An 18,099-nucleotide genomic window follows, 5' to 3' on the forward strand; every position below is an offset into this window, starting at 1 on the left:
TTCATGTATGAATATATTTCTTTGCAATCAGGGTATGCATCAGCACTGCAATGTATAGCAGAAATCACAATCTCCCATGAACGCAGGTCACTGGCCAACGTTCACAGGAGGATCGGAGTAACAAGTCATCATCAGACCATCATGACAACCTATCGCGCCCCGTGATCATGTGACAAAGCTGTCAATGGGTGGGATGAATAACAAGCTTCTGGCTGGTAGTGTCAAATCCCTCTATCAGTAATTGACAGCAGAATTTAATTGGCTGTTAAAGCACATGATAGATGATTAAATCAGGCATCATGAGTGGGGAACGACACGGGCCAACATGTGAGCGCACATCAAAGACAAGGACACAACCTTTTACATAAATGTACCACAGAGGTCTTCAAGGAGTTAAATAATTAAAAACATGATTCTAAACTCCCATATGACTGCACTATTCTACACTGTGCAGAATTATTGGATAAGTGAGTCTTTTGAGCATATCAGCATTTTTATGCAGATTTTCCATCCCCAAGCTTCATAAACGTGAATGCTGATCGGATTAAGCAGATCGGGTGATGTGTATGTGTCTAATGACGGAGAGTGAGGCCTAAAGATATCAACTTCTTTTATGAAGGTGTGTAGAATTATTAGGAAGCTTGTTTTCCATAGACAAAATGGGTCAAAAGGAGATTTACCTGACTCTGAAAAGTGAAAAAATGTTACAGGTCTTACAGAGGGTGCAGGACTCCAGAAATTACTAAGATATTGGGGCTGTAAAAGACCTAAAGATGACACATTTCACTTTTTATTTTAGATAAAAATATATATATTTTCATCTTTTGCATTTAAAAAATTACAAAAAGGAAACTGGGCCTATGCACAAGTTTGGGCAACCTGCTTTGTAAATAACTAGTAGAAACCCATTTTGAAAGCATCACAGCTTGTAAACGCTTTTTGTAGCCAGCCAAGAGTCTTACAATTCTTGTTTGAAGGATTTTCACCCATTCTTCCAGCTCTGTGAGATTCCGGACTCGTCTTGCATGCACTGCTATTTTGAGGTCTGGCCACAGATTTTCGATAATTTTCAGATCAGGGGACTGTGAGGGCCATTGTAAAACCTTCAGCTTGTGCCTTTTGATGTGTGTTTAGCATCATTATCCATTTGCAGGAACAATCCTCTTTGCAACTTCAACTTTTATACAATCAGTGTTATGTTTGCATCAAGAATTTGTTGAAATTTCACTGAAACCATTCTTCCCTCCACCTATGAAATATTCGCCTTGCCATTGGCTGCAACCCAATTCCAAAGTATGATTGATCCACCCCCATGGTTAATGGTTGGCGAGATGAACTTTTCCTGAAATTTTGTGCCCTTTTTTATCCACATATACCTTAGATCATTGTGGCCAAAGAATTCTATTTTAACCTCATCGGTCCATACGACTTGTTTCCAAAATGCATCAGGCTTGTTTATATGTTGTTTTGCATACTTCTGATGTTGAATTTTGTGGATAGGATGGAGGAAAAGTTCTCTTCTGATGACTCTTCAATGAAGGCCATATTTGTGCAGTTGTCATTGAATAGTAGAACAATGTACCACAACTCAAGAGTCTGCTAAATCTTTCTGATGGTCTTTTGCATTCAAGTGGGGGTTCTGATTTGCCTCTCTAGCAATCCTATGTTGGGATTCACTCTGGTAGGTAATGGCAGGGCTGCAGTAACGAGGCAACACACAGGCTCAAAGTCTAAATTCAGTGGTTTAATGTCACTTTGCAAACAGCAGGTTAACAGAAAATAAGGGAAAAACATAAATGTACTCCAGCTTGGAGAACCACTGGTCCCAGACTCACCCCTTGCACGGGACAGGCTTAACTAAGCGGCTGCCAGGTCCTGCAGCATCCGCTAGGTGCCATTCCCAGGGTCCAGTCTTCAGGGAAAAACCCGGCCAAACATTAATCTGCTGGGAGAAATGTATCTCCCATCCAGTAAAACACCCTTTACTGTACCACACCTACAAGCAGCTCACTGAAATGTTGCATGGTCTCGTAGACCTTATCATGACCTCTACTGTTCCTGTTAACTGCCATTTCTTAATTACATTTCAAACTAAGGAACAGGCTACTTGAAAACACATTTCTATCTTCTTATAGCCTTCTCCTGTTTTGTGCACTTCCATCATTTTCATTTTCAGAATGCTAGGCAGCTGCTTAGAAGAATGAACCCATGGATGCTGCTTTTTAAGTTACAGGAGGCTGGATTTTTACAGTGCTGGGAAATTTGCATCACCAGGCCTTTTCCAACAATGATAGTGAACAAGCCAAAACCATTACAGATTAATTATGGTCTGAAACCTTGGTCAAAGCTTCCTGAGCACACAAATCGCCAAGGGTGCCCAAACTTTTGCATCAGCCTATTTTCCACTTTGTAGTTGTTGAAATGAAAAAAAAATGACAATATATACATTTTTTCCCTAAAATAGAAAGAAAATGTGTCACCTTTACTTTAGGCCTTTCAGAGATCATTTCATCTTCAACTTGCTTAACTGTTGACAATACCAGTAATTTTAACCAAGGATGCCCAAACTTGTACATGCCACTCTATTTCCAGACTATTTTGGTGGACATCTATGAGTAGTGATATAAATGATTTTGTATCCACCTGTGAAGTCTGAGCACAAGCTACATTTTTTTCATAACCGGCCAGTCAGGAAATTGGTTCCATTAACAATTCAGGAAAGACCGTGGACTTATCTGTCCATGGATTTCATCATGGATTTGCCTATGTCAGATGGGAAAACTGTTATTTGAGTGGTGGTGAACCAATTCAGTAAAAAAAAGCTTATTTTGTTCCCTTGTCAGGATTACCAAATGCAAAGACACTCTCCAGGGTTTTTATTCGCCATGTGTTGAGGTTTGATGAAATCTCTCTCAACATTGTGTCTGATAGGGGAGTGCAATTAGTCTCCAAGTTCTGAAGAGACTGGTGATTGACTTGTCTTCTTCCTCTGCTCACTGTCCCATAACCAACCATCACATTGAGAGGACAAATCAATATTTAGAGCAAATTTTGTGGTGCTTTGCTGCAGCTTAGCAGCAGGACTGGTCCTCATTTCTACCTCTGGCAGAGTTCACCTTTAACAGTCAGGTCAATCAGTGACTGTAACTTAGCCATTTTTCTGCAATTATAGTTTTTATCCCCATTATAGTGAGTTTTCCAGGCTAAGTTATGAGTGTCTGGGGTTGGACACTATACAGAAGCATGGGGATGTTTAGAAGGAAGTTCAAAGGAATATTGGGGCTACTCAGGTTCACCAAAAATGGAAGGCTGATAGAAGCCATTCGGTGGGTCCTGTTTTTAAATTGGGTGATAGGGTCTGGCTATCATCAAAAAACATTAAACGTAAGTTAGGTCCAAAATTCATTGGTCCCTATGAGGTCCTGGAAGTGGTCAATCCGGTGGCATTTAAGTTGAAGCTTCCTCCTTCTCTTCACATTCCTACTGTCTTCCATAGATTTCTGTTAAAAGAATTCCCCCCCCCTTGGTGTTGCCCTTGTCTCTGTCTTCTCCGATTGTTGTTGATGACAGTCTAGAGCATGAGGTACAAACAGTTGTGGATTCCCGTATGGTCCCAACTTCCCTCCAGTACCTCATACATTGAAAAGGATATGAAACGGATGAGAGATCCTGGATTCCTATTCCTGACCTATGAGGGTCAATCAACTGATCTTGGCCTTTAATTTTAGGCTTCCTGAGAAGCCTTCGGGTCTGCTGATTGCCTCTAAAAGAGGGGGTACGCTCACGGTTTCACATCTAATTGTGGCCTTGGGATGCTGTGAGTGACAGCTCAGCCACATTATGGGATCTGTAGTGTGCTGGACTGTTGGTTTTTTAAGTGACAGTCCAGTCATCCATCTTTTTGATTATCAACCCTGCTGTTCAATCTCTTTTGGCCTGCCTCCTGTTCTCAAATGTTTTGCAGGGTATTTAACTACATTACTGTGTGCAGCAGATTGTCAGTTGTAGATTTGCTATAGTTAGGTGTGTATGCTCTAGATTTTGTTGTGACTACCCTTTTGGATTATTCCTTCTGCTTTTGATCCTCTCTGACTTCAGGTATGTGACCCTGGACTTGGCATCTGACTATCCATTTGTTATAATCCATAGTTTTAACGTACCCACCAGGCATTTGACCCTGGACTGTTACCTGACCATGCCTTTGTCTCACCCCTCTGTGCTACGAACCCTCCTGGTGTCTGACCTTGGACCTCCTGACTACCCTGTCTCTAAAGGGGGTTTTACACTAAGCAATATCGCTAGCAATATCGCTAAAACGTCACTGGTTTTGTGACGTTATAGCGATATTGCTAGCGATATCGCTATGTGTGATACTTACCAGCGACCGGCTCCCCCGCTGTCCATCGCTGATCGCGCGAGAATGTCCGGCTCCATTTCTCGTCGGGCGCTTCCTGCTGAGACTTCCTGCTGTGACGTCCAGCGACGCGTGGAGGCGGGCGGGAGGACGCAGGATCGCTGTGTGTGAATGGTAAGTATCGTGCGCTGCGTCGCTGCTGCATCGCTGTGAGATCTTTCTGTATGAAAGCTCACTAGCGATCATTTAGCGATGCACCAGCGATCCTGACCGGGTCGGATCGCTGGTTGGATCGCTGGTGCATCGCTAAATGTAAAAGGGCCTTTAGCTTTACTCAGGGTCACAATTTATTATCTCCAGTCTACCGAAGGATCTAGGACAAGCACTTATCAGCGGTTGTTTATCCAAGGATCTAGTACAAGCACTTATCTGCAATCTATCCAAGGATCTTGGACGAGCACTTATCTGCTGTCTACCAAAGGATCTAGGACAAGCATTTATCTGCAGTCTTTCCTAGGATATAGGACAAGTACTTATCTCGAGTTTAGCCAAGGATCTAGGACAAGAACTTATCTGCAATCTATGCAAAGCTCTAGTAAAAGTATGATCAAGTAGAAGAACAATGGATTTATTCCAATGGATCTACATAGAAGTACATTCTCCATATATCTAAATCATTTATCTATACAATGATATTTTCTTTTCCACCGCACCTTACCTGAACCCACAATTTTGTCTATTTGCTGTGACCACAGTTTCCTCTATCTATTTACATATCTATATATAATTGCCTCACATTGTCCATCATCCACTTCCGTCTGGATGTCCCCTAATCCCGCAATCCACCACACCACACCTGAAGTACACAGACCGCCATTTTGGTATACCCAAGTGATGCTGCTCGGATCCCGGATGCAGCTGCAATCCTGAATGCCTCTGGGATCCCAGTTGCCGCTCGAATCCAGGCTGCCGCTGAAATCCCGACCGTCGCTGCAATCACGACTGCCGTTGGGATCCCGGCTGCTGCTTGGATCCCAGCCGCCGCTCAGATCCCAGCTACCGCTTGGATCCAGGCTGCCGCTACGATTCCGGCCACCTCTGGGATCCCGGCCACTGCTTGGATCCCAGCCACCGCTCGGACCCATGCCGCCGCTGCAATCACGATGCTGTGAAAGGGGTGAAACAAGGGGCTATAACGAGAGGGGTGTAATGAAGAGGGTGTAATGAGGGGGGAGTAATGAGAGTGATGCCGCCGCCGGCCCCACACCAGGACCCGCCGCCTGACTACATGTGCCGGATCCCGCCGCTACCTGCCCACACACCTCCGTGCAGTCACAGCCAGCAGGAAAGACCGGCTTGAGGCCTGTGCTGGAGATTGGGTGCGGCCGGCGCCGCACACCATCTCCAGCACAGGCCACAAATCACCGTCTTTCCTGCCGGTTGTGACTGCATGGAAGTGGGTGGGCCGCCACCCCCAGCGCCACAAAGCTGCCCCCATCATGATGTTACTGCCCTCCTGATGCGATAGCATCGGGCACATATCTAGTTTTTTTATATTTCTATACTTACATTGTACCATTTTTCTAAATCAATATAGTTGCTATTTATCTTGTAAAAAGAAGAGTACAGCATTGCTCTAGAACATAGAAATACTATTTTGCATCACAGCAATATCACAAACAACAGACAATGTGTCATAATTGTAAAAATAGCCTTTTGTTTTTATTTAATGCTGTGCATTATAGAGTTGTAAGCAGACTGAAGATGTACAACTGAATGTCCTCTTTGTGGAAGCAATTGTAATGTGAAACATGATCTATTCTGTGCTGCTGAGTTGTGATTGAAGGCACTGACCTGCCATAGACTTATAATAGGGGAGCAGGTGTGGCAATGATGGACTTTAATTTCCTTTAATAAACCTTTTATGTGCCACACTTTTACTGCCATTCTACGCTCTCCAAGGTCCTGCACATAATAGGTTCATTACTTTTGATTACTATAGTCTATTGAGATAAACAACTCCAGAACGCTGTATATATTATGCGCAGATATACTATTTATCTATTGTGTTTTTTTATGGCAAGCAACTCCGCAGACAAAATTAAAAGCAGTCTGTGCTTCAGTTCTGAAAAGAATTACTACTTGTTCAAACCCAAGTATATGCCAAGAAATGATTTTATTGAAATATGGCCCTGTTTCATTGTTCTTTCAGGCATCGATTATGGACACACAATATATGTAATTGTTCAGTATTTCATGTAGTTTGTTCATTTATGCACTTATTTTTTTTTGCAAATGACCTACATTTAGGGACACGCACAAAACCTCTGCCATAAACCATCTAAAACGCTATGGAACGCATTTCAATCATGTTTCTTTCGCTTTATAATTTTAAAATGAATATTCCTCTATTCTTCTTTAGAGCAATTTTTTTTTTATTCAAAAAGTTATTGAGGAGAGTAGCACTGAATATAACATTATAGACTATAAGTGTTTTTTTGTTCTAGTTATTGAGTATTTGCTATTAGTTGATCATATGTACTTGGCCTTTTTGCTGCTAACAAGCAGCTATTTAAATGTAACATTCCCATATTAATGTCTTAATGGAGGCTTTCAATGCCAGCTATTAAGGACGAACAGCCACATAGAAAGTCACCCTGCAATGTTTCACTGTCTGAGCTGCCTTCTGTTCAACTAGCTTTGGACAAGAAACAATAGTCAGATAAAAAAAGGTTCACTGGTTTCTATGATTTACTGTACTACAAGGCCAATCACACAGTCATTTGGGGCAACGTAGTGTGTGCAGCCAGTAGATAGCGACAGTGTCACAAAAAGTTGTCCAATTTTTCCAAAAAAATAGATTTCGAACAAAAGGTAGATATATTGAAGTAAAATTAACATTTTTTAATTATGATGCCTTGCATGCAAAAATACTCCACAGCCAAACTCCCAATTAAAACAGTAACTGGCCTCTTAAACTTATTGCGCCACATCTCCTTTTTCATGAATATTCGGAAGCAAATGATTTTTTTAGTATCAGTCTTTCTCATTCCCTACAAATGTAAACCTATTTATATGCTTACTGATTGCATTGAATATTGTCTTAGGCCCCCTTCACATGTCTGTGTTTGCAGTGCGTGTGGCATCCAATTTTTTCACGGATGCCACATGTACCCATTATAATCTAGGGTGCTTCACACATATCCATGTGTTCTTACATGGACTGTTTGTCGGTGCAAAGCGCATGGAGACGTGTCCATTTTTTACCAGCAGCATAGATAACAAGACCCAATACAAATCTATGGGTCCAGGTAAAGTACATACAGCACACGGATGGCATCCATGTGTCGTCCATGTGCCGTCCATATGCTGTATGTGATTGACATAGCAAAGCAGAGGAGAAGCTTTGAGTTTTTTTTTTACTTAAGCCAAGCCGAAAAAAAAAATGGATGGCACAAGGATTGCACACTGAAGAAACACTGTTGGCTCAATAATGGCACACTGATCCATGTCATATTTTATTATTATGTATTTATTTATTGCACAGGTGCTGGCTGGTGGATACTCTCATCATCATCATTATATATCTACTCTCGCTGCTATCAGCGAGACCAGGTGTAGGATGATGAGAGTAGTACTCTCATCAGCTAACGCCTATGACTGGCTGTAATCTTTTTACCGCCGGTCACAGCTGCTGGCTCACAAGCTGTCATCTGTATGACAATGTGGAAACAGCAGCACTCTGACCTGATCAGAGCAGATGTTTCTCGCACTGTCACACAGAAGACATCAAGGGAAACACCTAATGCTTGGGCCCCCCATTCATTGGAATGTTCTGGTACTTGAACCAAACTTTTTAAAAATGTTTGGATGAACCCACAGGCTTACCCATCTCTACTGATGAGTCAAAATTTGAAATATTTGACTGTAACAGAAGGCGGAAAAAACCTATACAAGAAAAGGTCCTCAAATAAATTCATTTAACAAAATTATTTTTATTGAACCATGTCAAAATATTTTTAAAAGAAGGGATAATGACACCCAAGAAAAAAACAATGCACACATTGAGCAGGAGGAGGAGTTCTGCCTTACAATAAGAATTTGATAAAATCCCTAGTTATTAAATAATTAAAGTGCTTTAAGTAAATCAATGGGATTTAAACAATAATAAGACAAGGACTAGAACAAATCCTACAGGACAAGAAACTGGGATATGATCATCTGCAGACTTTAAAGTAGATAAGTATCCAGGTGACATTCAAAAACATCAGGGTAGAAAGTCTGCTATAAAACCATTTCTCTGCATGCGCTAGCCAGTGAATTCATTGAAATAGTTAACGCTGAGTAGCAAATACATGAGGGCTATGAGGTGCATATAGTTACCCGGTGTCTTCCTCAGAAGGGGTGCTCCTGGAAGATACCGAAACGCTCGTTAAGGGGTACACTGCAGCGGTCCGGACACTGGATAACTAGATGCACCTCGTAGCCCTCATGTACAGTGGGGAAAAAAAGTATTTAGTCAGTCAGCAATAGTGCAAGTTCCACCACTTAAAAAGATGAGAGGCGTCTGTAATTTACATCATAGGTAGACCTCAACTATGGGAGACAAACTGAGAAAAAAAAATCCAGAAAATCACATTGTCTGTTTTTTTTTCATTTTATTTGCATATTATGGTGGAAAATAAGTATTTGGTCAGAAACAAGCAATCAAGATTTCTGGCTCTCACAGACCTGTAACTTCTTCTTTAAGAGTCTCCTCTTTCCTCCACTCATTACCTGTAGTAATGGCACCTGTTTTAACTTGTTATCAGTATAAAAAGACACCTGTGCACACCCTCAAACAGTCTGACTCCAAACTCCACTATGGTGAAGACCAAAGAGCTGTCAAAGGACACCAGAAACAAAATTGTAGCCCTGCACCAGGCTGGGAAGACTGAATCTGCAATAGCCAACCAGCTTGGAGTGAAGAAATCAACTGTGGGAGCAATAATTAGAAAATGGAAGACATACAAGACCACTGATAATCTCCCTCGATCTGGTGCTCCACGCAAAATCCCACCCCGTGGGGTCAGAATGATCACAAGAACGGTGAGCAAAAATCCCAGAACCACGCGGGGGGACCTAGTGAATGAACTGCAGAGAGCTGGGACCAATGTAACAAGGCCTACCATAAGTAACACACTACGCCACCATGGACTCAGATCCTGCAGTGCCAGACGTGTCCCACTGCTTAAGCCTGTACATGTCCGGGCCCGTCTGAAGTTTGCTAGAGAGCATTTGGATGATCCAGAGGAGTTTTGGAAGAATGTCCTATGGTCTGATGAAACCAAACTGGAACTGTTTGGTAGAAACACAACTTGTCGTGTTTGGAGGAAAAAGAATACTGAGTTGCATCCATCAAACACCATACCTACTGTAAAGCATGGTGGTGGAAACATCATGCTTTGGGGCTGTTTCTCTGCAAAGGGGCCAGGACGACTGATCCGGGTACATGAAAGAATGAATGGGGCCATGTATCGTGAGATTTTGAGTGCAAACCTCCTTCCATCAGCAAGGGCATTGAAGATGAAACGTGGCTGGGTCTTTCAACATGACAATGATCCAAAGCACACCACCAGGGCAACGAAGGAGTGGCTTTGTAAGAAGCATTTCAAGGTCCTGGAGTGGCCTAGCCAGTCTCCAGATCTCAACCCTATAGAAAACCTTTGGAGGGAGTTGAAAGTCCGTGTTGCCAAGCAAAAAGCCAAAAACATCATTGCTCTAGAGGAGATCTGCATGGAGGAATGGGCCAACATACCAACAACAGTGTGTGGCAACCTTGTGAAGACTTACAGAAAACGTTTGACCTCTGTCATTGCCAACAAAGGATATATCACAAAGTATTGAGATGAAATTTTGTTTCTGACCAAATACTTATTTTCCACCATAATATGCAAATAAAATGAAAAAAAAAACAGACAATGTGATATTCTGGATTTTTTTTTCTCAGTTTGTCTCCCATAGTTGAGGTCTACCTATGATGTAAATTACAGACGCCTCTCATCTTTTTAAGTGGTGGAACTTGCACTATTGCTGACTGACTAAATACTTTTTTTCCCCACTGTATGTACACCTCTATCACTTTTCATTACACGTTATTGGAGGTGCAATGTACAAAAGAAAGCAATTCTGATTTTTTTTTCTTTAACTTTGTTCACTATTTAGTTTAATTGACATGTTTGCTTCATTCTGTCGATACAATCATGACAATATTAAGAGACTCTTAACTCTTTTTTATTCTTCCATAGACAAAATTGCATGAGGGCTTTTTGCTTATAGGACAAGCTGTAGTTTTCATTAGTGTCATTTTGGGTACAAACAACTTTTTGATCACTTTTTTGTTAATTTTTTTTATGAGGATAGCAAAACCTAATGTCTCTGGTGTTCGTTCATATTTTTTGTCTCCAAGCAGGACATATGGTTGTGTAGTATTGATTGAAATATTTAACCCCTTCGCACCCGAGCCTGTTTTTGCCTTCGTGACCGGGCCAATTTTTTCAATTCTGACCAGTGTCACTTTATGAGGTCATAACTCTAGAACGCTTCAACGGATCCTACTGATTCTGACATTGTTTTCTCATGACATATTGTACTTCATGATGGTAGTAAAAAATTTTAGATATGATCTGCACTTATTTGTTAAAAAAATCAAAATTTGGCAAAAATTTAGAAAATTTTGCAATTTTTAAACTTTTAATTTTTATGCCCTTAAATCAGAGAGTGATATCGCACAAAATAGTTAATAAATAACATTTCCCACATGTCTACTTTACATCTGCACAATTTTGGAAACATCATTTTTTTTTTTTAGGAAGTTATAAGGGTTAAAAGTTGACCAGCGATTTCTCATTTTTACAACAAAATTTGCAACACCATTTTTTTTAGGGACCACCTCACATTTGAAGTGAGTTTGGGGGGTCAATATGACAGAAAATACCCAAATTTGACACCATTCTAAAAACTGCACCTCTCAATGTACTCAAAACCACATTCAAGAAGTTTATTAACCCTTCAGGTGCTTCACATGAATGAATGGAATATGGAAGGAAAAAATAAACATTTAACTTTTTTTCACAAACATTTTACTTCAAAACCATTTTTTTTTATTTTCACAAGTGTAAAAAGAGAAAATGAACCACTAAGTTTTTTGTGCAATTTCTCCCGAATACGCCAATACCCCGTATGTGGGGCTAAACCACTGTTTGAGCACACGGCAGAGCTCAGAACGGAAGGAGTGCCGTTTGACTTTTTCAATGCAGAATTGGCTGGAATTGAGATCGGATGCCATGTCGCATTTGGAGAGCCCCTGATGTACCTAAACAGTGGAAACCCCCCCACAAGTGACCCCATTTTGGAAATTAGACCCCCCAAGGGACTTATCTAGATGTGTGGTGAGCACTTTGAACCCCCAAGTGTTTCACTAAAGTTTATAATGTAGAGCCGTGAAAATTAAAAAAAATCATTTTTTTTCCACAAAAATTATCTTTTAGCCCCCAATTTTTATTTTCACAAGGGTAACAGGAGAAATTGGACCCTAAGAGTTGTTGTCCAATTTGTCCTGAGTACGCTGGTACGCCATATGTTGGAGAAAACTACTGTTTGGGCACACGGTGGGGCTCGGAAGGGAAGTAGTGACGTTCTGAAATGCAGACTTTGATGGAATGGTCTGTGGGTGTCATGTCGCGTTTGCAGAGCCCCTGATGTACCTAAACAGTGGAAACCCCACACAAGTGACCCCATTTTGGAAACTAGACCCCCAAGGAACTTATATAGATGTGTGGTGAGCACTTTGAACCCCCAAGTGTTTCAGTAAAGTTTATAATGTAGAGGCGTGAAAATAAAAAAATCATTTTTTTCCACAAAAATGATCTTTTAGCCCCCAATTTTTATTTTCACAAGGGTAACAGGAGAAATTGGACCCTAAGAGTTGTTGTCCAATTTGTCCTGAGTACGCTGGTATGCCATATGTTGGAGAAAACTACTGTTTGGGCACACGGTGGGGCTCGGAAGGGAAGTAGTGACGTTCTGAAATGCAGACTTTGATGGAATGGTCTGTGGGTGTCATGTCGCGTTTGCAGAGCCCCTGATGTACCTAAACAGTGGAAACCCCACACAAGTGACCCCATTTTGGAAACTAGACCCCCAAGGAACTTATATAGATGTGTGGTGAGCACTTTGAACCCCCAAGTGTTTCAGTAAAGTTTATAATGTAGAGGCGTGAAAATAAAAAAATCATTTTTTTCCACAAAAATGATCTTTTAGCCCCCAATTTTTATTTTCACAAGGGTAACGGGAGAAATTGGACCCTAAGAGTTGTTGTCCAATTTGTCCTGAGTCCTGAGTACGCTGGTACCCCATATGTGGGAGAAAACTACTGTTTGGGCACACGGTGGGGCTTGGAAGGGAAGTAGTGACGTTCTGAAATGCAGACTTTGATGGAATGGTCTGCGGGCGTCATATTGCATTTACAGAGCCCCTGATGTACCTAAACAGTGGAAACCCCCAATTCTAATTCCAACCCTAACCCCAACACACCCCTAACCCTAATCTCAGCCCTAACCATAACCCTAACCACAAACCTAACACCAACACACCCATAACCTTAATCCCAGCCCCAGCCCTAGCCCTAACCCTAACCCTAGCCCTAGCCCTAACCCTAGCCCTAGCCCTAACCCTAACCCTAACCCTAGCCCTAGCCCTAGCCCTAACCCTAACCCTAGCCCTAGCCCTAGCCCCTGCATTTTTTTTTTTTTTTTTTTTTTTTTGTCACAAGATCGCTGCCCTGCGATCTGACTCATAGTAATGCCACTTCACCTCTGATCATCTGTCAGTGTGAGATCAGAGGAGAAGCAGCATTACTATGTGACAAGATCGCTGCCTGGCACATAATAACGTGACTTCTCCTCTGATCTCACAATGACAGATGATCAGAGGTGAAGCAGCGTTACTGTGTGACAAGATCGCTGCCTGGCACAGCTGTGCCAGGCAGCGATCAGCTGTGCCAGGCAGCGATCTAGTCACACAATAACGCTGCTTCACCTCTGATCAGCTGTCAGTGTTAGATCAGAGGGAGAAGCCGCGTTACAATGAGGGAGATCGCCGGGAAACAAGCAGCTTTCCCAGCAATCGCTCCCATTGGCTGCTGTGACGCTGACATCATCGGGACCTGAACCAATCAGGTCTCGATGACGTCGGGGGTCCCAGCATGCATTGCGCACCGGGATCCCCACGTTGTAAGGTATGTGGGGGTCCCGGGGGGCACAAAACCGCCGACAGTAGATAAACGTCGGCGCTGCATAAAGCCCAGCAAGCGCCAACGTTTATCTACTGTGGGCGGTCGTGAAGAGGTTAAAGTGATAACAATCTTACATAGCCTTTTTATGTTTTACTACTTTTACATAAAATACTTTTTAATTCATATTTTTTGCACCATGTTCTGACAGCCATGATGTTTTAATTTTTTATTTATTTACAAAGCCCTAGGGTTTGTTTTTTCCCCCTTAACAAGCTATAGTTTTTATTGGTAACATTTTGAGATATCGATGACTTTTTGATAGCAGGAGGCAGTATAAAAATACAACAATTCTGCCACTGATTTTATGAAATTTAGAAATGTTTTTTTTTTAGATGCTCATGTGCTGGTAAGTGACTATCAAGTAGTAGGTTATATTTTACAGATACAGGCCCCTGGGTCCTTTTCTTTTCGCCTGGACAACCCCTTCAGCTTGTGATCATTTGCACCGAATTGTTAAAGCTGCTCAGCTGAAATCTTATTAATTAATAAACCATACTTTTTTTCTGGATACAGTGCTAAAGGTTTTGTTTCTATATAAGATGCTGTGCTTGTTTTTCTACTTTTTGATGATATTCTGAATAAATACCACTGTGACATTATTGGAGTTTCCACGTGAAACCGATTTTCTAAGTAGTAGCTCAACAAATACGTTCCATCTGTTGAGGAAATTATGCTTTTGCTTCAAAGAGATTCTAACAAGTCAGTTCATTCAGGTCCTAATATATCACCTCTGTAGCAATAATCCATCAAATAATAGGCATCATCGGATAGCTACAACATAGACAGCTTAAAATGTGGACATTGTCTTCACAGACACTGTAGAGCTTCCAAGCAACTTTACACAACTGGCAGAGCTGAATGTAAAACAAAACCATATGCTTATGTGCTTTTGCCAAATGACTTCAACAAATAATTCTATTATTCCCTCAGGTAGCAAATGTGTGCCAAGTATTTCTATTAGAGTGTATCACGAAGGCATTATAGGGCAGGGAAATGAAAGAGTCAGTTGCTAGCTACTGCTATATTAGTAAAGCATTTCTAAAGTGGCATAGAGCCCATAATACGCTAATAGTAGATAGATACTTAGATTAGTATATGATACATAGCTAGATATACAGTTTGTGGAATAGATAAATAAGATAGATATAGATGGATGGATGGATAGATATGAGAATAGATAGATGGATAGATAGATATTAGATAGATATGGGATAGATAGATAGATAGATAGATAGATAGATAGATATGGAATAGATAGATTAACAGATAGATATATTGATTGATATGAGACAGATAGATAGATAGATAGATAGATAGATAGATGAAGTGGGGAAAAAAAGGACTTAGTCAGCCAGCAATTGTGCAAGTTCTCCCACTTAAAAAGATGAGAGAGGCCTGTAATTGACATCATAGGTAGACCACAACTATGAGAGTCAAAATGAGGAAACAAATCCAGAAAATCACCTTGCCTGATTTGGCAAGATTTATTTCGCAAATTATGGTGGAAAATAAGTATTTGGTCATTAACAAAAGTTCATCTCAATATTTTGCTATATATCCTTTGCTGGCAATGACAGAGCTCAAACGTTTTCTGTAAGTCTTCACAAGGTTGGCACACACTGTTGGTGGTATGTTGGCCCATTCCTCCATGCTGATCTCCTCTAGAGCAGTGATGTTTAGGGCCTGTTGCTTGACAACACAGACTTTAAAATCCCTACAAAGGTTTTCTATGGAGTTGAAATCTGGAGACTGGCTAGGCCACACCAGGACCTTCATATGCTTCTTATGAAGCCATGCCTTCGTTGCCCTGGCGGTGTGCTTTGGATCATTATCATGCTGAAAGACCCATCCACGTTTCATCTTCAGTGCCCTTGCTGATGGAAGGAGGTTTGCACTTAAAATCTCCCGATTCATGGCCCCATTCATTCTTTCATGTACATGGATCAGTCATCCTGGTCACTTTGCAGAGAAACAGCCCCAAAGCATGATGTTGCCACCCCCATGCTTCACAGTACATATGGTGTTCTTTGGAAGCAACTCAGCATTCCGTCTCCTCCAAACACGGTGAGTTTTGTTTCTACCAAACAGTTATACTTTGGTTTCATCAGACCATTTGACATTCTCCCAATACTCTTCTTGATAATCCAAATGCTCACTAGCAAACTTCAGACAGGCCCAAATATGTACTGGCTTAAGCAGGGGGACACGTCTGGCACTGCAGGATCTGAGTCCCTGGCGGCGTAGTGTGTTTGTGATCATAGCCTTTGTTAGGGTGGTCCTAGCTCTATGCAGGTCATTCACTAGTTTCCCCCTTGTGGTTTTGGGATTTTTGCTCACTGTTGTGATCATTTTGACCCCACGGGGTGAGATCTTGTGTGGAGCCCCAGATCGAGGGAGATTATTAGTGGTCTTATATGTCTTCCATTTTCTTATTATTGCTCCCACAGTTGATTTCATCACACCAAGCTGCTTGCCTATTGCAGATTCAGTCTTCCCAGCCTGGTGCAGGGCTACAATTTTGTGTCTGGTGTCCTTCGACAGCTCTTTGGTCTTCACAATAGTTGAGTTTGGAGTGTGACTGTTTGAGGTTGTGGAAAGGCGTCTTTTATACTGATAATAAGTTCAAACAGGTGCCATTACTACAGGTAATAATGAGTGGAGGACAGAGGAGCCTCTTAAAGAAGACGTTACAAGTCTGTGAGAGCTAGAAATCTTGCATGTTTTTAGGTGACCAAATAATTATTTTCCACCATAATTTGAAAAATAAATCTTGCCAAATCAGACAAGGTGATTTTCTGGATTTGTTTTCTCATTTTGACTCTCATAGTTGTGTGGCGCCCCCAGGAGTATGGCCGCCACAGTGGCTTTGCCTTCCTCCAGGGAGGGTGAGGTCATGCTTGGAAGCAGTGAAGGGTCTCTCTCGCAGTTAACCTATACATGCAACACAGTTCCACTCCAGGCCAGCAGGGGGGGACTTTGAACCGGGATTGACGGGAGGAGTGCTCTCTGAGTGCCAAGAGGAAGGAGTGGTTAGTTAGTGTGAGGAGGTCCACGTGTGCAGACGTGTGGAGAGAAGCTGGAGGTTGAGCTGAGGAAAGAGACCTCCCTCACAGTGAGAGTGCATGAACTGGAGCCTGGTCTCCACGGTTGTACGGATACTAGCTGTCCTGCAACAGACACCAGAGGAGTAGGAGGCTGTAAATGCACTACCCCCATCTAAGACTCAGAGGCAAAACAGCACAGAGTGAGCCAAGAGAGGAATAGCGGCTACAGCTGTCTGCCATACGAGGAGTGAGAATAGAAGAGAATTGAGAGGAACTTCAGTGTAACTCAGTAATAGGAGTACTTCACTCAAATAAGTGCTAGAAAGGAGAGTGCACAGCCCATCTGCTGAGAGAGAATCCCTGAGCTGCTTCCAGGCTATCCTGCTCCGGTACCATCTGTAATCAGGACCCTGGACTGCATTTATCAAGTAAAGGTACAGAAATTGCACCCCACTTTGTCATTGTCTGCTTCCTACCCTTCCGGCACTGCTACATCCCCGTGCCAACCACATCTACACTGCTACACTGCCCTGGGACTACAGCTTCTCCTGTGGGGAGCTTTTACATCTTTGCTGCACCATACCTTCAGTCCCAGAGGATCTGCATGCCGCGTCGGCCTAACATCTCCCTTGCCGAGCACCACAGGTGGCGTCACAAATTATTTAACCAAACCATTACATTCCCCCATTACTTGGGCGCCCAGGGCCACGGACCGGGTCCCCGCTGCTGTGACACATCCTGCTGATACCGGCCCGATACCGAGTACCCATCAGCCCTGGGAGGGCGACCCAGTTGTGGTCTACCTATGATGTCAATTACTGGCCTCTCTAGATAGATAGATAAAAACATTAGGCAAAACTGCAGCAAACTGTGCAAAAAATGGATGATTATTTTCCCACCTGGGTTAATAAAGTCCACTTTTGTTCACTGTTTATTGGTGTGCTGCCTCCTTTTCTTTGACTGTACTACTGGAAAAAAATTTTTTGTCCAAGGAGGACTTGCATCTGAAACATAATATTTTGATACAGTTCCATTGTATTTTTTATATATTCAGATAGATATATAGTTATATAGTCAAAATTGGTAAATAAAAAGACAATGGATATTCAGAATTTGCAGATAAACTTAAAAACTTTCATGTTACACAAGTAAATAAATTTAGCTTGGTTTGTGCATCGGCAAAATATTGTCATAGTATAACTAGTCAAACGGGTTTCTTGATAAAATGAAATTTTGATGGTCCATTGCCATGGTGCACTGAAGTTTTAAAATTCTGAGAAAATTATGACAAATATACAGTATATATCAAATATATATGTGTGTGTGTGTGTGTGTGTGTGTGTGTGTGTGTGTGTGTAAAAACACAT

At 41.8% G+C, this 18,099-nt stretch overlaps 1 protein-coding gene across 7 annotated transcripts in view; it reads right to left on the reverse strand.

The window, feature by feature from the left end:
* Nucleotides 1-18,099, reverse strand: part of ST18 (ST18 C2H2C-type zinc finger transcription factor) — a 438,484-nt gene that overhangs the window by 235,636 nt on the left and 184,749 nt on the right. The window lies entirely within an intron of this gene.

Source organism: Dendrobates tinctorius, unplaced genomic scaffold, assembly GCF_039654945.1.
Source record: "Dendrobates tinctorius isolate UK_male_01 unplaced genomic scaffold, ASM3965494v1 ptg000081l, whole genome shotgun sequence".
In the NCBI taxonomy this organism is placed as follows: Eukaryota; Metazoa; Chordata; class Amphibia; order Anura; family Dendrobatidae; genus Dendrobates; species Dendrobates tinctorius.